A 20,000-nucleotide genomic window follows, 5' to 3' on the forward strand; every position below is an offset into this window, starting at 1 on the left:
GTTTATATACCAATATTACAATGGCAGCTGTTACAGATCTACACTATAGCTTAACAATACTGTGGTCCACATTCTTAGCTGGGTCTAGGTTGTTACATGTGGTGTTCAGCGTATGGGACACTGCAAATTGACACGTGTAGGCCATAGTTGTCAAGCATCTGAAAAAAGGCTGAAGGTGGGGAGGGTGTATCATCATGACACACCAGTGCACTGCAGCAGGAATCCTAAGGATGCTAAGAATGGCTGTATCTGCACAGAGTCGGGTTCCAGAACTGTGGTAGATGTAACCCTAACTCCACAGGAATACTGACAGCAGTGTGTGAAACTCCAAGGGATGTGCACATGAGTAGACCTTGTAATCATGCAGAGTTGGGGGACATTTGTAGGGCAGACTGATTATTTACTGGCAAATGCAGATGGCCCATGCTAGTACACCCCTGCCAGGAATAGTGACGGCTGTAGTACACAACAATAGGTGCTACAAACCGTCACACACATATGCACCCATGGAGTGTATGCATCATGGTCAGCATCTGCACACCTAACACATTTCTTAGATGCTGCATGTGAATGTACAGGACATATGTCACATATCAGGCTCATGTAATGTTAATATATGCAGTGATATGGTCCCATGGCATATCAAGGAAGAGTGTCATATCAGTAAGGGTGCATACACTCCCCATAGCCACGGTCAGTGTAATAGTGTCGTATTGGTCATACATGCACCGCTGATGTTGAGATCTGTAAACCAGACATCAGGCATTCACAAATGACATCTGTCCACATATCATCCCAGGTATGTGTCGCTGAAACACATAGGGTCTGTGAGCATTAGAGCAGACATAACTGGCACAGTAATACACATTCAGCAATAGTATGTACACCTGTGAGGTTTGGTGCACAGTACATGGCAGGGTGCAGAACAGGTGCACAGCAATACTGTGTACATGGGTGCAGTGTTTTCCAGGGGAAGGGGCTTCACCTACTAACACAGCCCATGCATCACACACATGTATACTGTTGCTAGCATGGATTGACTATAGCTGCACTGCATGCTGTTGAGTTCCATATGTTATGCTTGTTGACAGATGGGTAATGGGAAGACTGTGTGTACTATCTTTGTGCAACCTCACCTATAGGTGTGTGTGTGTATGTGTGTGTGTGTGTGTGTGTGGGGGGGTTATTTTGTCTGTAAGTGCAATCTGGTAGAGTGGAGGGGGTTGATGCATGTAGGATTTGTGTGTGCATGTGTGCATTTGTGTGGGTGTCCATGTATGCACATGTGTGATTATGGGGTTGTTCATATGGAAGTACTTCCCTTTGGGATTATGCAGTACACGGACATGGACTGACACATGAGACACCAGGAATACTTGTCTGATATGTAATCACAGGACAGCTGATAGTATAATAAGGTCTGTAGCATGGAACATGCATTGGGAAAGAAAGTAAACACCAGGTATACCCTTAATATTGCAATCAGCAGAAAGGTGAATGACTACCCACGTTTGAAGCACTACAGATGCATTGGGGAATTACTAGACAGCACCAGGGAGTGAATCCATATATTACTGTTGTCCTCATGATAAGTTGATAGAGCAGCAGATCTGGCATGTACTGAGCAATAGTTACATATGACAATACACACTGTGACATTATGGAGTGAACGTAGTAGCCCCTAACATATAGGGGCCATGTTCATGATGTCCGGACATACCCAGGGTGAACACTGGATGACAGCAGTGAGGCCATGTAAAACCTACTCCACTCAAGTAAAGGAGATAATGAAGTAACAGGTCTTGTGTTGTGATCACTTTAGGCATTTACAGGAATTATACATAATGAGTGGTATTAATGAGTGTATGTTACCAAGTGTGATGAAGGATGGGGAACTTATGTGACTAAACATGGGACTGTCTGTAAACTCATGGACAGATATGTATTATGGCAGTGTTTCTGTGTGTGTGTGTCTACTATTATGCAATGCTGTACAGGTCTTAAAGTGTGTTTTTTCCCCCCACAGGTGGTGAGGTGAGTCAGGGTCCCTCCTGCATGCAATCTGATGTTGGTGTCCATACAGACACCGAAGATGATGACAGTACTGTTGAGGCATAGACGAGGTTGTCAGTGGCCGAAACTGCACCATTGTTTGACATCCCCCTCTTAGCCACCCCAACCCCGCACACAGTTAGTGCCTGTACATACCCCATCACCAGTGGCCATAGCAGAGGGACAGTTGGCGGAGAGTGTGGAATCTATGCCTACTGTGTTTGGCAGGGCACCACATAGGCAGATGTACAACGATGCTCGTGGTAGGGCTGCTGGTCATCATGTCCCTGGCAGAACCACCACAACTGGTACCACCAGGTACATGTTTGAAACTGTCATGGGGGTGCAGGCATGTATGGAACTGTACACCAGACAGGGCCTGAGGCTGCAGAGGGCTGCTCTCTCATCTGTAAGTGACAATTTCCATGAACTTGCTGGTGCCCTCTGTGATTATACCGAGGTCATGGATAGACAGTCGGGTGGGATGGTGGGCCTCATCAACTGTGGTTTTTCTGTGCTTGAACATGTGGTGGGAGTGTGGTGATGGCTGCATGGACATAGGCCAGTAACACCAACAGCTGGCGGTTGAGGTGGAAATGCTAGGACACCAAGGTGCTCCTGTAGTGGCAGTACCAGCCCCAGCACTGCAGGGGGGGGGGTGCTGTCCACACCACACCACAGCAGGCCACGTGCACATGGCTCTTGCCGGTCCCAAGAGAGACCTGATTCCAGTGGACATCTGTCATCATCAGGGGAGAGTAGAACATTGAGGCCTGTACCTGGATGTGCTCATGGAACCCCTAGCAGGCACAGTCCATGTCTCCATGGCTTGAGGTGGTGAACTGCACACCCTGCCAGGTATGGTCTGCAGCTGTCCAAGAAACACCTGTATAGGGCAGCCACACGGCAGAACTGTTTGCATGCATACCCACACACTATAAGAACACACGTAGGGAAACCCCCATACCTACACACACCACATCACCACACCCACTTCAACTAATTACACCCCTCACCCACACATATGGTGTCAAACGTATGGCCCACCCTCAGTCTCTGGCAAACCAACAACACACCCTGTGCATATGATGATACCTGTGCCACATACCCTGTCATCCATAACATCAATGCAGGGTCAAGCTAATATGATTCTGATGCACACAGTGACTGTACTACAGTGTACCAATGTACTGTTGTGTAACCTGTTGCCAGGAGTAATGTTTAATTCATACATGTCGGGTAGTGTAGCTGTCCAGCCATGATGCATTATAGCTGTTAGTAACACTGAGTGATTGTGGTCTCCATAATGTTATCCATTTGTGCTGTAGGTGTACATGTGTCAGCAGGAGGATGGTCTGCAGTCATATTCCAGAAGGATATGGCACTGTGGTGACACCATGGCTGTGACATATCCTGGGTACAGTTGAACACATGTCACAGGTTTGTATAACAGTTACTGGCTGTGCCACATAGACAGGTGTCATGCTGGGACATGTATAATCAGCAACCTGATATAGATCAATCCACATACATGCACACTCTTACTTGGCAACACTGGGACTAAACCCCTACCTAGGTATGTAGTGCTAATGCAGTGTATGGCTTTCCTTGCACACACCACACAGCGTTTTGGGTGATGTGTTCCAGGTTACATGTTACATGCAGAACATCCCCAGACATGTACAGTATGGCAATGGGGGATGCAATGGTTGTATATGAACAATTCATAGTGTGACATACCATCATATACACATTAACAGATACACAGCAGACAGACACACATCCAAGAGACCTGGGCCTATTGGTGATAACAGTGTGTCCAATGTGTTACAGGTAGGCTGCACACAGCACATGCATAACTGGGCTGGATTGTGGTATCAGTTACCTGTATGGTTGATGGTGACAGTGGTCACCATACAGTGGTACATGGGACATATACCAGGTGCACCACGGTGTAATGATATAATGACAGTGTACACAGCACGCACATTCCACAGTGGATATTGTACTCATTGGAACCCATGGTGAGACTCTGACATACCCACCATCACACATTGCCCATGACTGTGATACAACCCATTGTACATCGCAACAGTGATACTACAGGGATATGCATCTAATGCACATGCCACAGGCATAGTAGGGTGTTGCATTGTCATACCTCACCTTTGGGCAGCAACAACACTATCCATACTACTGTGTGGCAATCTGTATTGTAATAGGAGTATGTGGCCTTGGAATGCTGTACCCTACAGATATACAGACAAGCACACATACACACACTTGCCAGAAGTCAATGGGTATCCCATGCTATCAACCCATTTCTACAACACTGTTGTCCTGGTACTGCAAGGCTCATGCACCCATTAAGGAGAGGAGTGTAACCGGGTACATGTAATGTCTGGTACAGCAGCAGCCACATCTTCCTATGGCAATGGGTGTTGTGGTGGGTGTGAAGGCCCTCATGGTATTCCCATCTGCAGGTGTACTAACACACATACACTGCTATCCTCAGTAATGCAGACATATACATTTGTCAGTAATGGGGTGCATTGCTGCAGGTGGTCATAGGTGTGTACCTGGATATTGTCCATGGAGAGATGGGAAGTGTGTACAGTGGTATCATGCCACCTGCCATGTGTCAGCAGGCAATCTGTTGACAGACCCCACTGTGCTGACCCTCATTGTGAGAGTGACGTGCATCAGCCAATCCTCTGGGTGCCTCCTGCAAATGGCCACTGAGGTGATCCAGTTGACATGTATGCAGTATTTATTACAACACATGGTTAGTGTCTGTGATGGAGACCTATACCCAAGCATGTTCTGTTGACTGTGGTAGTGTAGTGGAGGTACCCATGGCATGTGGTCCATACAGAACATGGAGTAGAGTCCTACCTCAGCACCAATAGTCCCAACCTCTTAGTGCAAGGGGATGTCATGTATGTATTGCAGGTATATATGTAGACTGTTGCTACTGTAACAGGGGTAGTCTTGACAGATATGTTGTATGTGGGAGGTCGCATCTGCTTTTGATATGTATGCCACTGGCTACTGACAGACATCCTAAGGACATCATAGTACAGTGCCACTGCTATCACAGTAATTATCCTGTGGACTACAACAAAGATATGACCAATATATGTGGACAGTCTGGCACTCTGTGGTCAGTCCAGAGGTGTACACACATCCCCTCCATGTGAGACATGTGGACCACACCTGACAATGTGGATGTTAACAGCCATGTACATGGGTATATCACGTAAATACTGGACTACATATGCCCACACAGTTTAAGCATTTACACACGCCAGTCTGTCCTGACACATAATACCTGGTGGTGCAGAGGTCACATACTACCCAGTAGTTAGTACCATACATCTGTACAGACTCCCTCTACTTTGTCAGAAATACACAACAGTTATGGTGGCCAGGCAGCAGTATGTCTTGCAAATAACTGGACATAACAGCACACTGAGTAATTACACTAAGCTGCTAGGCATTTCACAAAGCACTGTGCAAATTACAGGCAGACTGCCACAACACTAGACTACATTTTGTATGGGGGAATACATATGTACCTGTAAATATAGCAGGCTCTACATGCATGTCACAGCACAGCGTAACAGACACCTGTGAGAGAGTGCATACCCACAACCAATGTGGACACAGCCACAGCCAGATATGGTACACAAGCTTAATATGACACTATATGGACTGTCTGATAAACATCATCATATGTGCCACTCACACACTAACCCTCCATAAACTGGGTTATGACACAGTGTGGTTTGATGCCTGTCTGTGGTATGATACACATGTGTATTTGGCTCTACAGACATGTGAGTCGATAGGGTACCATACACTGGAGCAGAATGTAACATCAGCTAGAACAGGATCAAGAACAATGGCATCTACCACAGTCTGTGCACAACACAAGGTATGTATGTGCAATACACTTACTGTCGACAGTCATAAGTACACAGACCCCAGTACTGTACACACAACCACAGAATGCCCAGGGTATGTTCTCAGAATTAACGTCTACTATACCTAACATGTCTAGCAGTCTGATATCTGACTGGCTTGTTATCAGGTATGATGTCAATAAATAATGGTGTACAGAACATATGCACCTCTTACTGCATGACATATGTACAAAGGTTGACAGACTTGTGCCTGGAGCCACAAACACTGGGCCAATATGGGCATGTTGCTGTGATAACCTCATACATTTACTGTAGTACCAGGGTTTGTTGTGACATATGTCCTAGGAGGGATATGAAGTCAGTAACTCTCATGGCTGTCACCATGTACTGACTGCAATCCTCAGACTATGCGTCTGCAGTTCAAAGGTAGGTGTGCTGTGAGTAACACAAGAAACAAAAGGCTTCACACACTGCTCATTCTGCATATAACCCTACAGGTGGGAGTTTCCTCAAACACACAACACTGTCATGACAGGTATTAAATCATGTAGACAGCCATATCCACACACATCCTGTTAAACCATTACTCCAAATGCAGACGAACAACACTTACATTCTGTAGCCATGTCAGGCACATCTCCTCCTGTCTGTTGGCCTATCTCCACAGTGTATGTTGTTAGAGGTAAATCCCAATACCATCTGTGATGTTGTTTGCCAAACACCAAATTGAGATCCTGCTCACAGTGAATGAAAAGGCCCAAAACCCGCATGATGTTCCTAGATATTGGAGTGTGTTTCCATGCAATTGGCTATGGGAATGTTACCACAGCTGTTCCACATGAAATCAGCTAGAGGGGAACTGCAATTCATGCAGAAGCCATCAGCTGATCATGAACATCACTTACAAAACACAACCTGCTGCCTAAGCAAAGCAGGTGTACTTCTCCACATCCACCACAGAGGGAGTGAGAGAGACAGACAGAGACAAAGTAAGTCAGAGAGGGGGTGGAAGAGTAAAACCTAAGCATGTTTGTGTCACACACCTACCAGAACAGGGTTTCAAACCCGCTGACTATGTATTGCTATCACATGTTTATGCAGTTATTGCATGCACTACATAGCTTACATGTTGGGGAGCTGTCCAAAGGTATATCTGATGGTGAGTGACATCTGCAACCGTGATATAGGAGTTATAAGGTAGGTGTAGTACACGTGCCTGTCCACATGAACAGGTGTCAATGTCAACACAGCCACACTCTCCCAGGGTCTCCCACACATTAACACAGTTGGAAGGGTCAGGGATAGACTTCCTAACTAGCTAGTTTGCCACAATACAGTAATACGCAGGTATCACATGCACCACAGGGATTATCCAGATGATATATGGGCAAAAGGTATGTGAAGGTGTCTGACATCAAATGGCATGCTTCTGTAGGCCAATGGGAGTTGTAGTGAGTGTGAATGGGGTCAAAAACATCGTATTCTACACACACAGACACAAGGTGCCAGTAATGACATGCATGGGTGCATTGCTTCACAGGTGTGTAGTGGTTGACTGTGCCAGGAGGCTGTACAAGGCTAGCTGAAGGGTATACCTTGGCATCAGGCCACATGACAATGGTCTGCAATTTGGCTCATGGGTGTAGTGTCTATATTGGCCCACACAAGTGGGAATTGTATTCACCATCCAGTCATCTTGGTTACTATTGTGTGTGGCCAGTGCTGTGCAATGCTTGCCATGTATGTGTTCTATAGTCCATGACATGGATGGTGTCTGAGATGTGCACACATCCCACATGCATGTTCAGTGACATCTGGAACTGTACCTGAGGTGTCTGACCCATGTTGTGTACACAGATTGTTATCATCAGATGTGCCAGTCCTGGCCTCATGTGGCAGGAACTGGTAATGGACACTTAAGTTGACCCTGCATCTACATTGATAGCATGATAGATGTATTCCCTGGTGTCAGTAGCATCTGTCCATACAGGGCATGTGTTTAAGGCATGGTATGTCATTTGTGGGTCACATTTGATGGCACTACAGTTGTTGCAGGCATCCAGTGGGGAACATAGTAAAGGCGCACTGTCTGCAATTATGTGCCTATTGTGGTGATGGGACAGGGTGCCATGCCCTCTGTAGTCCACTGCAATCACACCATGGTTACTTTCTGTGGGCAATATACATGGTACTACCAACAAAACGGTTGTTGCTTAGGCAAGTGTGTTTGTGTTTGTGTATGAAACATGGGTTGAGAGTGCTCTCTTGGTAATACAAGGGTGGCTTAATTTGTTTGCCAGGCCTTGATATCACATGTAGGGGCATGGATTGGCAAACCCAGTCTCTTGGCTATTTGATATCTGTTATCCTTGTAAGGTGGAAATTGTGACATATAATAGGCCCACCATATAAGAAATTCGCAAAACCCACTCCACAATGAGTGCAGTTGTTTTACACTCCCAGCCACCTCCACACAGGATACAACTGACAAACACACAGCATCTCTCATTTGCATGTTTGGGAATAGAACTCTTACCTAACTATTTTATCAGACTACAGCATTACGCAGTTATAGAATATGCCACGGAGATTATTGGACTATTCCTTCCCCAAAGGTGTATTTCAAAGGGAATGACATCAGCAGGCTTGCCAAAAAAGGGCACTGGATGTTGTAGTGTCTGTGAATGGCCTCAAAAGCATTGCTTCCTACACAGACAAACTAATACACATACAAACCAATATCCACACTTGCCATGTCTGGGAATTGAACTCCTACCCAATTGATTTATCACACTACAGCATTACACAGTTATAGGATGTGCCACAGAGATTACTAGTCTACTCTTTTCCCAAAGGTGTATTTCAAAGTGAATGATATCAGCAGGCATGCCAAAGTAGGGAATTTGAATTGTAGTGAGTTTGACTAGCCTAAAAAGGCATTGATCCCTACACAGACAAACACACACAAAATTGCAACTTCTGGGATTACAACTCTTACCTACCTAGTTTATCACACTACAGCATTGCACAGTTATAGGACATGCCACAGAGATTACCAGGCTACCCCTTCCGCAAAGGTGTATTTCCAAGTGACTAGCATCAGCAGGCTTGCCATAGTGGGGCAATGGGGAGGGTAGTGTGTGTGCATGGGCCATAACCCATTCATCAAGAGGCAGACACACCACACTCAGTCACACACAGGTATATATTCCAGAGGTACATATATACAACTGCTAAAGGACTACTGCCTTCTACAGTCATGTTGCACAGTTATCACTAGTACCACAGAGTGTATAATGCTGAGGGATTCCAGAGGCAAAAGTCTATGGTGAGTGACATTTACACATTATGTGGTTGTAGCCATTTGGCTGTGTGCTGGGACAGGCCTCATGGTGGAAGGCCCTTTGTCACTGTCACACTCTTCCACACATCTATGTATGTGTACTTTTGGGATATTATATTGTGTTGTCCATTGATATGTGTGTATTCCTATCCAATGTGTGTACAAAGCATGACTGAGCATACTGAGGAGTGTATGCACTAACATCTGTGACTGTCAGATATGTATGGTCCACTGTTGTTGCCAGACATGGACTTCATTTCTCTAACTGTGGGAGCATGCACAGTATGACATTCTGTATTGAATGTGTGGATCCATTCTAGGTAGATTGTACTCCAGTGCAGACTTTTGTGTTCTACAGCTATCAAACTGTTTCTGCAGGATATCTGTAGATCAGTTGACAAAGGGTCAAACTGGACAAGGGATAGTGGGTACTGTAGGTAATTGTGTCTGTGTTGCTTCTGCTACATGGTACTGGTGTTAGAAGAGATATTCAGACATGTGTACTACTATACGCTATGATGTTTTATGTAATCAAGTACTGTCAGGTAGACATTTTTGCTTGCAGTGATGTCCTGGGGAACACAGGGTGAATGCAGCTGTGTCCAGTATTGTGATCAAATGCCTACATATTCCTGCAAACTAATGCCATTCTTGAGGGGGAGCTGGAGACACTTGCTGCTGGGTCTGTGTAACTGGTTCAGCACCTTGGTACAGTGGTGGCAGAGGATCCCATACTTGTACATCCATCAACATGACAGTATGGCCTTGTCTTGCTGTGGCAATACCTCACAGCTGTGCAGATTCACACAGGTTACCCAGCGACAGGGGCATAAGTCAGGACATTACCCCATTATGGTTTACAAGCAGGTTAGTAGCCACCCATTCTTGTGTTTGCAACCAGAGATAAAATGTGCACAAAGCTGTGTTTCAGACTTTGCACATTCCATGCTGCCCATGCTCCCCCCATTATTCTATCCTCTTTCATACATTATGCAAACATTCTTTGATACTTTCCCTATAGTTATCACCTCATCACAGCAGTATATTGGTGTTGTTCCAGAGTTCATGCAGTGGGACATGGTGAACATGTTACTGTGGTTTGTCCACATGGCCTTGCATATGGGTTCTGTGGATTATGTTATGTTGTTATTTGGGAGTCCATGACATAACATACATTGGCAGTACGGGTGAGACACGGGCCTTTGGCAGAGGACTATAGGCCATTTGGTAGTGATGCAGGCCAGCTGTAGCAGGTCGTTGCATTCTGTCAGTCCTACAGTCCCAGACTACAATAACGTATATTCCCCTGGGGTGACAGGGTAGGTGTGCTAGGCATTCATGCCAATACTTTGTCAGTATTGATCAAGTGGTGTGGATGCTGGCAGGGTGCTGCTTACAGCTAGGGACACACCTGCATGGGACACCTGTACTGCATGCTGCATTCTTTTGCTATTGCCATACACAGGTGGTGGTCATATTATATATATATATTATTCATATGACCTTTGTGGTCTGCGATTGTTTGGCCAGACAACATTGCTATTCCCTACCACATGCCCAGATAATGTGCTGCAAACCTGTATATACAATTCTAAGGGTGTGTCCATTTAATGTTTACACGTTATACACCGTCTGTCTGGGGTACTTTCCCCTGTTACTGCTTGCATATCTAGCCCAACAGTCATGCCATGTCCATCTTTCAGATGGTGACACATTACCTCCATACGTTTACAATGGCTTACTGCTAGACTGGGGAGCATTGTGTTTGGCACTGCAGTTGTGAGGACTTGGCCCTGTCATTGGCAGTACTGGGCAATGGCCATCAGGACAAACCTCACCATGCATACATACATACTGACCACTCTCACACACCAACCTAACACATGCATACCTGCATATTGTACAAATGCTACAATCTATCCTGCTACCTTGGCCACCTCAGGTAATCTGTGCTCCACTGGTATTATACCTTCACATACATGTTACTACATTTTTACATAGGATTGGGGGGGCACACCTGACTGTTACTATGTGTCTACATCAGATTGGGGGGCACACCAGACTGTTCCTACATGTCTACATAGGAATGGGGGGGCACATGTGACTGTTACTACATTTCTACATAAGATTGGGGGGCACACCTTTGTGTTACTATGTGTCTACATAGGATTGGGGGGCACACCTGACACTTGTACACATTTGCTATGACTGTACTGTTATGTCAGATACTCCATTTCATTCTGTATTCTAACCTATCATGCTGACTAGAGGTATATCAGTGTACTACAGGTCTCAGGTTTGATTGACCTACATATCACTTTCTGACTTCTTACCCTTCAGAAATAACATATCACTGCCTGACCTGTTGTAGTCTGCCTGTGTAGGCCAGGGGGGAGGTTACACATAACCATCAATCAGAGGCCTTAGCACAGCCTTTGTTTGTGTTTGCCTACATCTGTCCTGCTGGCTGAGACTGTTGTTGGGTATGTGAGCCTCCCTGACTGACATGTGTGTGTCATATTGACAAACATGTGGCCCAACAAATTTCCTGCAGTGGGTTTTGTCACCATGTGTAGTACTAGCTACTATGGTGACACCAGTATTTGTTACAGATCTCATGCTGCCACTATAGGTGTCTATTATCTGCTGGCATCCCATTCAGCCACCCAATTCCCTTGCATGTTCACATCCATACCATAGCTACAAGTAACAACACATACTACTCCATTCAGCAATTGGTAGGAAGAGTGACTTGCCTTGTGACTGTGCTAGTATTGAGGATGGTGCTGGATGGCTACCTATGTCAGATGCACATAGTACACACTCTATACATGGTTGAGCACAGGTAGTACCATGTTTGACATCCCTTTTACTGTATGTGCTAGTCAGAGAGAGGTGTCATTCCCTAGGTCCCTACTGTGTCAGTATATGTGATATGCGTTGCCGTGCTATTGAGGTACATCTTCAATACTTGCTCAGCCACAAGGTAAGTGACTCTTCCTACCAATTGCTGAATGGAGTAGTATGTGTTGTTACTTGTATCTACGGTATGGATGTGAGCATACAAGGTAATCGGGTGGCTGAATGGGATGCCAGCAGATAGTAGACACCTATAGTGGCAGCTTGAGATCTGTAACAAATACTGGTGTCGCCATAGTAGCCAGTACTAGACAATGTGACAAAACTCACTGCAGGAAATGCGCTGGGTCACATGTGTGTCCATATGACACAAACATGCCAGTCAGGGAGGCTCACATACTCAACAACTGTCTCAGCCAGCAGGACAGGTATAGACAAACACAAACAAAGGGTGTGCTAAGGCCTCTGATTGATGGCTATGGGTAACATCCCCCCCAGGCCTACACAGACGGACTACAACAGGTCAGGCAGTGGGATGTTAGTTCTGAAGGGCAAGAAGTCAGAAACTGAAATGTATGTCAATCAAACCTAAGACCTGTAGTACACTGATATGCCTCTAGTCAGCATGATAGGTTAGAATACGGAATGAAATGGAGTACCTGACATACCAGTACAGTCATAGCAAATGTGTACAAGTGTGAGGTGTACCCCCCAATCCTATGTAGAAATCTGGTAGCAGTCTGGTGTGCCTCCCCCAATCCTATGTAGAAATGTAGTAACAGTCAGGTGTGCCCCCCACACCATCCTATGTAGAATTGTAGTAACAGTCAGGTGCAACCCCCCACAATCATATATAAAAATGTAGTAACAGTTAGGTGTGCCCCCCAATCCTACGTAAAAATGTAGTAACATGTATGTCTAGGTATAATAACAGTGGAGCACAGATTACCTAAGATGGCCAAGGTAGCAGGATAGATTGTAGCATGTGTACAATATGCAGGTCTGTGTGTGTCAGGTTGGTGTGTGTTGTATATTGTGTGAGTATGTATGCATGGTAAGGATTGTCTTGGTGGCCATTGCCCAGTACTGCCGATGACAGAGCCAAGTTCTCACAACTGCAGTGGCAAACACAATGCTTCCCAGTATAAAACATTCCGGCAGTAAGCCATTGTAAATGTTTGGATGCAATATGTTTCACCATCTGAAAGATGGACATGGCATGAATGTCTGCCCATATATACAAGCAGAACACAGGGGGAAGTACCCCAGACAGACAGTTTTAATATGTAACTGTCAAATGGACACACCCTTGGAATTGTACATACAGGTTTGCAGCACATTATCTGGGCTTGTAGTAGGGAATACGAATGTCATCTGGCCAAGCACTGACAGACCACAAAGGTCATAGGAATGATGCATTGAGAAACAGCTGATGCCCCTGCACAAGCCAGCATAAGTGGAATTCCCCATGCATATCTGTGAGTCAGATGCAAGTAGTGTCCATAGCACAGATGCACCCAGCTCACCCCACCACCACCCACAGGTACCTCCCCGGTCTTATCCCTGCTGTTGGGATTGAGTACAATATGACACCCACCTGTGTATGGCAATAGCAAAAGAATGCAGCATGCAGAGCAGGTGTCCCATGCAGGTGTTTCCCTAGCTGTAAGCATCACCCTGCCAGCATACACACCACTGGATCAATACTGACAAAAAGTACTGGCATGAACACCATGCACACCTACCCTGTCACCCCAAGGGAATATACCGTATTGCAGCCTGGGACTGTAGGACTTACAGAATGCAACGGCCTGCTACAGCTGGCCTGTATGACTACCAAATGGCCTATAGTCTTCTGCCAAAGGCCTGTGTCTCACCCATACAGCCACTGTATGTTATGTCATGGGCTCCCAAATAACAACATAACACAGTCCACAGAACCCAAATGCAAGGCCATGTGGACAAGTCACAGTAACATGTCCACCATGTCCTACTACATGAACTGTAGAGCAACACCAAATTACTGCTGTGATGAGGTGATAACTATAGAAAAAACATCAGATAACGTTCGCATAATGTATGGAAGAGGATAGAATAATACAGGGGGGTTAGGAGCATGGGCTGCATGGAGTGTGTGAGGTCTGAAACTCAGCCATGTGCACATACTATCCCTGGCTGCAAACACAATAATGGGTGGCTACAAACCTGCTCATAAACCACAATGTGTAGGGATAATGTCCAGAATTATGACCTTTGCATCTGGGTAACCTGTGTGAATCTGTACAGCTGTGAGGTATCACCACAGCAGGATATGGTCATACTGTCACGTCAATGGATATACAAGCATGGGATCCTCTGCCACCACTGTACCAAGGTGCTGAACCATTTACACAGACCCAGCAGCAAGTGTCTGCAGCTACCCCTCCAGAATGGCATGAGTGTGCAAGAATATGTAGGCTGCTGACCACAATACTGGACACAGCTGGATTCACCCTGTGTACCCCAGGACATCACTTTAAGATAATATTTCTACCTGTCAGTACATGATAACATAAAACATCAGTGTATAACAGTACATATGTCTGAAAATCTCTGCTAACACCAGGACCATGTAGCAGAAACAGCACAGATACAAGTACCTACAGTAACCCAGTATTCTTTGTTCATTTTGACCCTATATTGTCAACTGATCTATGATATTCTGCAGAAACAGTTTGCTAGCTGTAGGTGTAGAACACAAAAGTCTGCACTGGAGTACAATCTACCTGGAATGGATTCACACATTCCATACAGAAGGTCATACTAAGCATACTCCCATAATTAGAGAAATGAAGGCCATGTCAGACAACAAAATACTGAAAGGTCATACTGGGCATGCTCCTCACACTTAAAGAAATGAAACCCATGTCTGGCAACAACAGTGGACCATACATATCTGACAGTCGCAGATGTTAATCCATACACTCCTCAGTACACACCAGTCATGCTTTCCACACACATTGGATAGGAATACACACACATATTCAAGGTCAACACACTATAATAGGCCAAAAGTACACATACATAGATGTGTGGAAGAGAGTGACAGTGACAAAGAGCCTTCCATCATGAGGCCTGTCCCACCCAGCACACATCCAATTGACTAAAACCACATGATGTGCAAATGTCAATCACTGTAGACATTTGCTCTGGAATCCTTCAGCATTATAGTGTCTGTCGTGCTAGTGCTAACTGTGCAATATGACTGTAGAAGTCAGTGGTCATCTAACGGTTGTATAAACGTAGCTGTGGAATATAAACCTGTGTGTGCCTGAGTGTGGTGTCTCTGCCTCTAGATGAATGGGTTATGGTCCATACACACATATTGTACTCCCCATTGCCCTACTATGGCAAGCCTGCTGATGTCTTCACATTGAAATACACCTTTGGGAAATTAGAAGCCTAGTAACCTCCGTGGCATGTCCTTTAACTGTGTGATGTTGTAGTGTGATGTAATAGTTTAGGAGTTCTAATCCCAGACATGGCAAGTGTGGATGTTTGTCTGTGTAGGGAGCAATGCTTTTGAGGCCATTCACAGTCAGTACAAACTCCAGTGTCCTTCTTTGGCAAGCCTGCTGATATCATTCACATTGAAATACTCCTCTGGGGAAGGAGTAGCCCAGTAATCTCCGTGGTGCATGCTATAACTGCTTAATGCTGCAGTGTGATGTACTAGTTAGGTAGGAGTTCCAATCCCATACATGGCAACTGTGACACTTGTTGTGTGTGTGTTTGCCTGTGTTTCTCATTTGTATCCTGTGTAGAGGTGGCTGGGAGTGTGTAACAACTGGACTCATTGTGGAGTTTGTTTTGCAAATTTTATATGATGGGCCTATTATATGTCACAGGTCTATATTATTTCATTAAACTCTTAAAAAAGTGAACAATGAATAATCGAACCCATGTAAGCAAAAGCTTACAATCTCAAAACTCAGAACAGCAGCAAAAAAAAAAATGAAATAATAAAGTGGGAGGCTTTGCCCCGACACACTCCAATGTGGGGGGGGGCTGTGCCCCCCACACCCCCTACTTAAACAGACCAACTCTGAGATTGCACTACAGTGTAAAAAATGGCAAAGTAATGGAAGTGGCCAAGCAAATTCATTCCCTGGGAAAGAATTTGCTTAAAAGCTGCTTTGCTATTTTGCATTTTCCTTGTTTTTAGTTCGACCAAGACACATTTGATATAATGAGTTTTCAGTCATCTAATAGGAACCCATATGTCACAATGTCCACCTTACAAGGATACTAGATGTCAAACAGCAGAGAGGCTGGGGTTAACAATCCATACCCCTTCATGTGACATCAAGGCCTGGCGAACAATGTAGTCAACCCTTGTATTACCCAGAGAACACACTCAACCCATGTCTCATACACAGCTAGGCACCAACCACTTTGTTGGTAGTTCCCTGAATTTTGCCCACAGATAGTAACCATGGTGTGATTGCAGCGGACTACAGAGGGCATGGCACCCTGTCCCATCACTATAATAGACACATAATTGCATACAGTGCTCCTTCACTATGTTCCACTGGACACCTGCAACAACTGTAGTGCCATCAAATGTAACCTACAAAGGAAATACCATGCCTTAAACACATGCTCTGTATGGACAGATGCCACTGACACCAGGGAATACCTGTATCATGCTGTCAATGTAGGTGCAGGGTCAACCTGGTGTCCATTGCCAGTTCCCACCACATAAGGCCAGGAATGGCACATCTGAGGATAACTATCTGTGTACACAACATGCCCCAGACACCCCAGGTACACTTCCACATGTCACAGAACATGGATGTGGGATGTCTGCACTTCCCAGACATCCTCCATATCATGGACTATAGAACACATACATGGCAAGCATTGCACAGCACTGGCCACACACAATAGTAACCCAGATGACTGGATGGTGAATACAATACCCACCTGTGTGGGCCAATCCAGACAATACATCCCTGAGCCACACTGCAGACCATTTTCATGTGGCCTGATGCCAATGTATACCTTTTACCTAGCCTTGTACAGCCTTCTGGCAGAGTCAACCACTACACACCAGTGAAGCAATGCACCCATGTGTGTCAGTACTGGCAACTTGTGTGTGTGTGGGGGGTATAGTGATTTTGATCCCATTCACACTCACTACACCTCCCATTGGCCTATTGAAGCATGCCTTTTGATGTCAGATACCTTCACATACCGTTTGCCCATATATCATCATGATAACCCCTATGGTGCATGTGATACCTATGTATTACAGTATTGTGGCAAGCTAGCTAGTTAGGAAGTCTAATCCTGACCCTGCCAACTGTATTAATGTGTGTGAGTCCCTCAGAGTGTGGCTGTGTCGACACTGACAACTGTTCATGTGGATAGACAAGTGTACTACACCTACCTTATCCCTCCTATATCACTGTTGCAGATGTCACTCACCATGGAATGTACCTTTGGACAGCTCCCCAACATGTAAGCTATGTGGTGCATACAATAACTGCATAGACATGTGATAGCAACACATAGGCAGGGGGTTGAAGCCCTGTACTGTTAAGTGTGTGACACAAACATGCTTAGGTTTTACTCTACCACCCCCTCCCTGTCTTACTTTGTCTCTGTCTGTCTCTCTCACTCCCTATCTGGTGGATGTGGAGAAGTACACCTGCTTTGCTTAGGCAGCAGCTTATGTTTTGTAAGCGATGCTCATGATCAGCTGATGGCCTCTGCATGAATTGCAGTCCCCCACTAGCTGATTGCATGTGGATCAGCTGTGGAAAATTCCCATAGCCAATTGCATGGAAATACACTCCTATACCTAGGAACATCATGTGGGTGTTGGGCCTTTTCATTCACTGTGACCAGAACCTCATGTCAGTGTTTGGCAAACAGCATCCCAGATGGTATTGGGATATACCTCTAGCAACATACACTGTGTAGACAGTCCAACAAACAGGAGGGGGATATGCCAAACATGATTACAGAATTTAAGTGTTGCTCTTCTGCATTTGGAGAAATGTTGGTTTAACAGGGATTGTGTGGATATGGCTGGTCTACATAATTTAATACCTGTCATGACAGTGTTATGTGTTTGAGGAAACTCCCACCTGTAGGGTTATCTGCTAACTGGACAGTGTTTGGAGTCTTATATTTCTTGTGTTACTCACAGATCACCTATCTTAGAACTGCAGAAGCATAGTCTGAGGATTGCAGTCAGTATATGGTAACAGCCATGAAAGTTACTGACTTCATATCCCTCATAGGACATATGTCACAACAAACCCTGTTACAACAGTAAATGTATCAGGGTATCACAGCAACATGCCAATATTTGTCCAGTGTGTGTGGCTCCAGCCATAAGTCTGTCAACCTTTGTACATATGTCATGTAGTAAGAGGCGCATATGTTCTGTACACCATTATGTATTGACATCATACCTGATAACAAGCCAGTCAGATATCAGACTGCTAGACATGTTATGTATAGTAGAGGTTATTTCTGAGGACATTCTGTGGTTGTGTGTAGTAGTGGGGTCTGTGTACTTAGAGTGATTGTCAACAGTATGTGTATTGCGAATACGTACCTTGGCCTGTGTACAGACTGTGGTAGATGTCATTGTTCTTGGTCCTGTTCTATCAGATGTTACATGCTGCTCCAGTGCATGGTACCCTGTTGTCTCACATGTTTGTAGGACCAAACACACACATGTCCCATAACACAGACAGGCATTGGACCACACTTTGTCGTGACCCAGTTTATGTAGGGTTAGTGTATGAGTGGCATATATGAGGATGTTGTTTATCAGACAGTCCATATAGTGTCATATTATGCTTGCATAACATATGTGGCTGTGGCTGTGTTCACATTGGTTGTAAGTATGCACTTTCTCACAGGTGTCTGTTACTCTGTGCTGTGACATGCCTATAGAGCCAGCTATATTTGCAGGTACATGTGTACTCCCCCATACAAAATGTAGGCCAGTGTTATGGCAGTCTGCCTGTAGTTTACACAGTGCTTTGTTACATCCCTAGCAGCTTAGTGTAATTACTCAGTGTGATGTTATATCCAGATATTTGCAAGACATACTGCTGCTAGGCCACCATAACTGTTCTGTATTTCTAGCAAAACGCAATTCCAAAGCACACAAACCAGCGAAGGGTGAACCAAGTGACAAAAAGAGCACTCCAATAAACAAACCACTTTATTCGATGTACGTCTTGAAGTGTGAAACATACACATACACTTTTTGTTGCTACCATCAAGCTAACTTCCTCATTAGACAAATAAACACAATACACACAGGTACTTAAATAGTAGCCCTGTACCCTATTAATCAATCAATCTAAAATCAATTAAATTAGGTTAATTAGACATAAATTAATAAATTCACAAAACACAAGGAAAAAACAGCCTTTCTTAAAACAGTCGCTATAGCAACGGTTCGTTCTATTATAACCTTATAACTAGATTACTGTATTACCATACTTAAAAATATTATTAATTAATTAATTAAGGAAATAATTAAAAAATGAGTTAGAAACACATAAACACATTCGTAAAACTTTGCAATCATTTGTTGAAACATACAGAAGTCCAAAATGAACCAAAAATGAACCAAAAATAAGGTAGAAGGGGAATGTCCTATCACCTACCAAAATAACTACAAATATACAATTATAAATAATAAATAATAAATAATTAGAATTTTATTTATATATACTATATACTATATTATAAAAATTTGGTTTAACTATTTTATTATTAACTTGAAGCATAAATATATATAATAAATA

Source organism: Protopterus annectens, chromosome 1.part0 (assembly GCF_019279795.1).
Source record: "Protopterus annectens isolate FY-2018-M chromosome 1.part0, PAN1.0, whole genome shotgun sequence".
Taxonomy (NCBI): Eukaryota; Metazoa; Chordata; order Ceratodontiformes; family Protopteridae; genus Protopterus; species Protopterus annectens.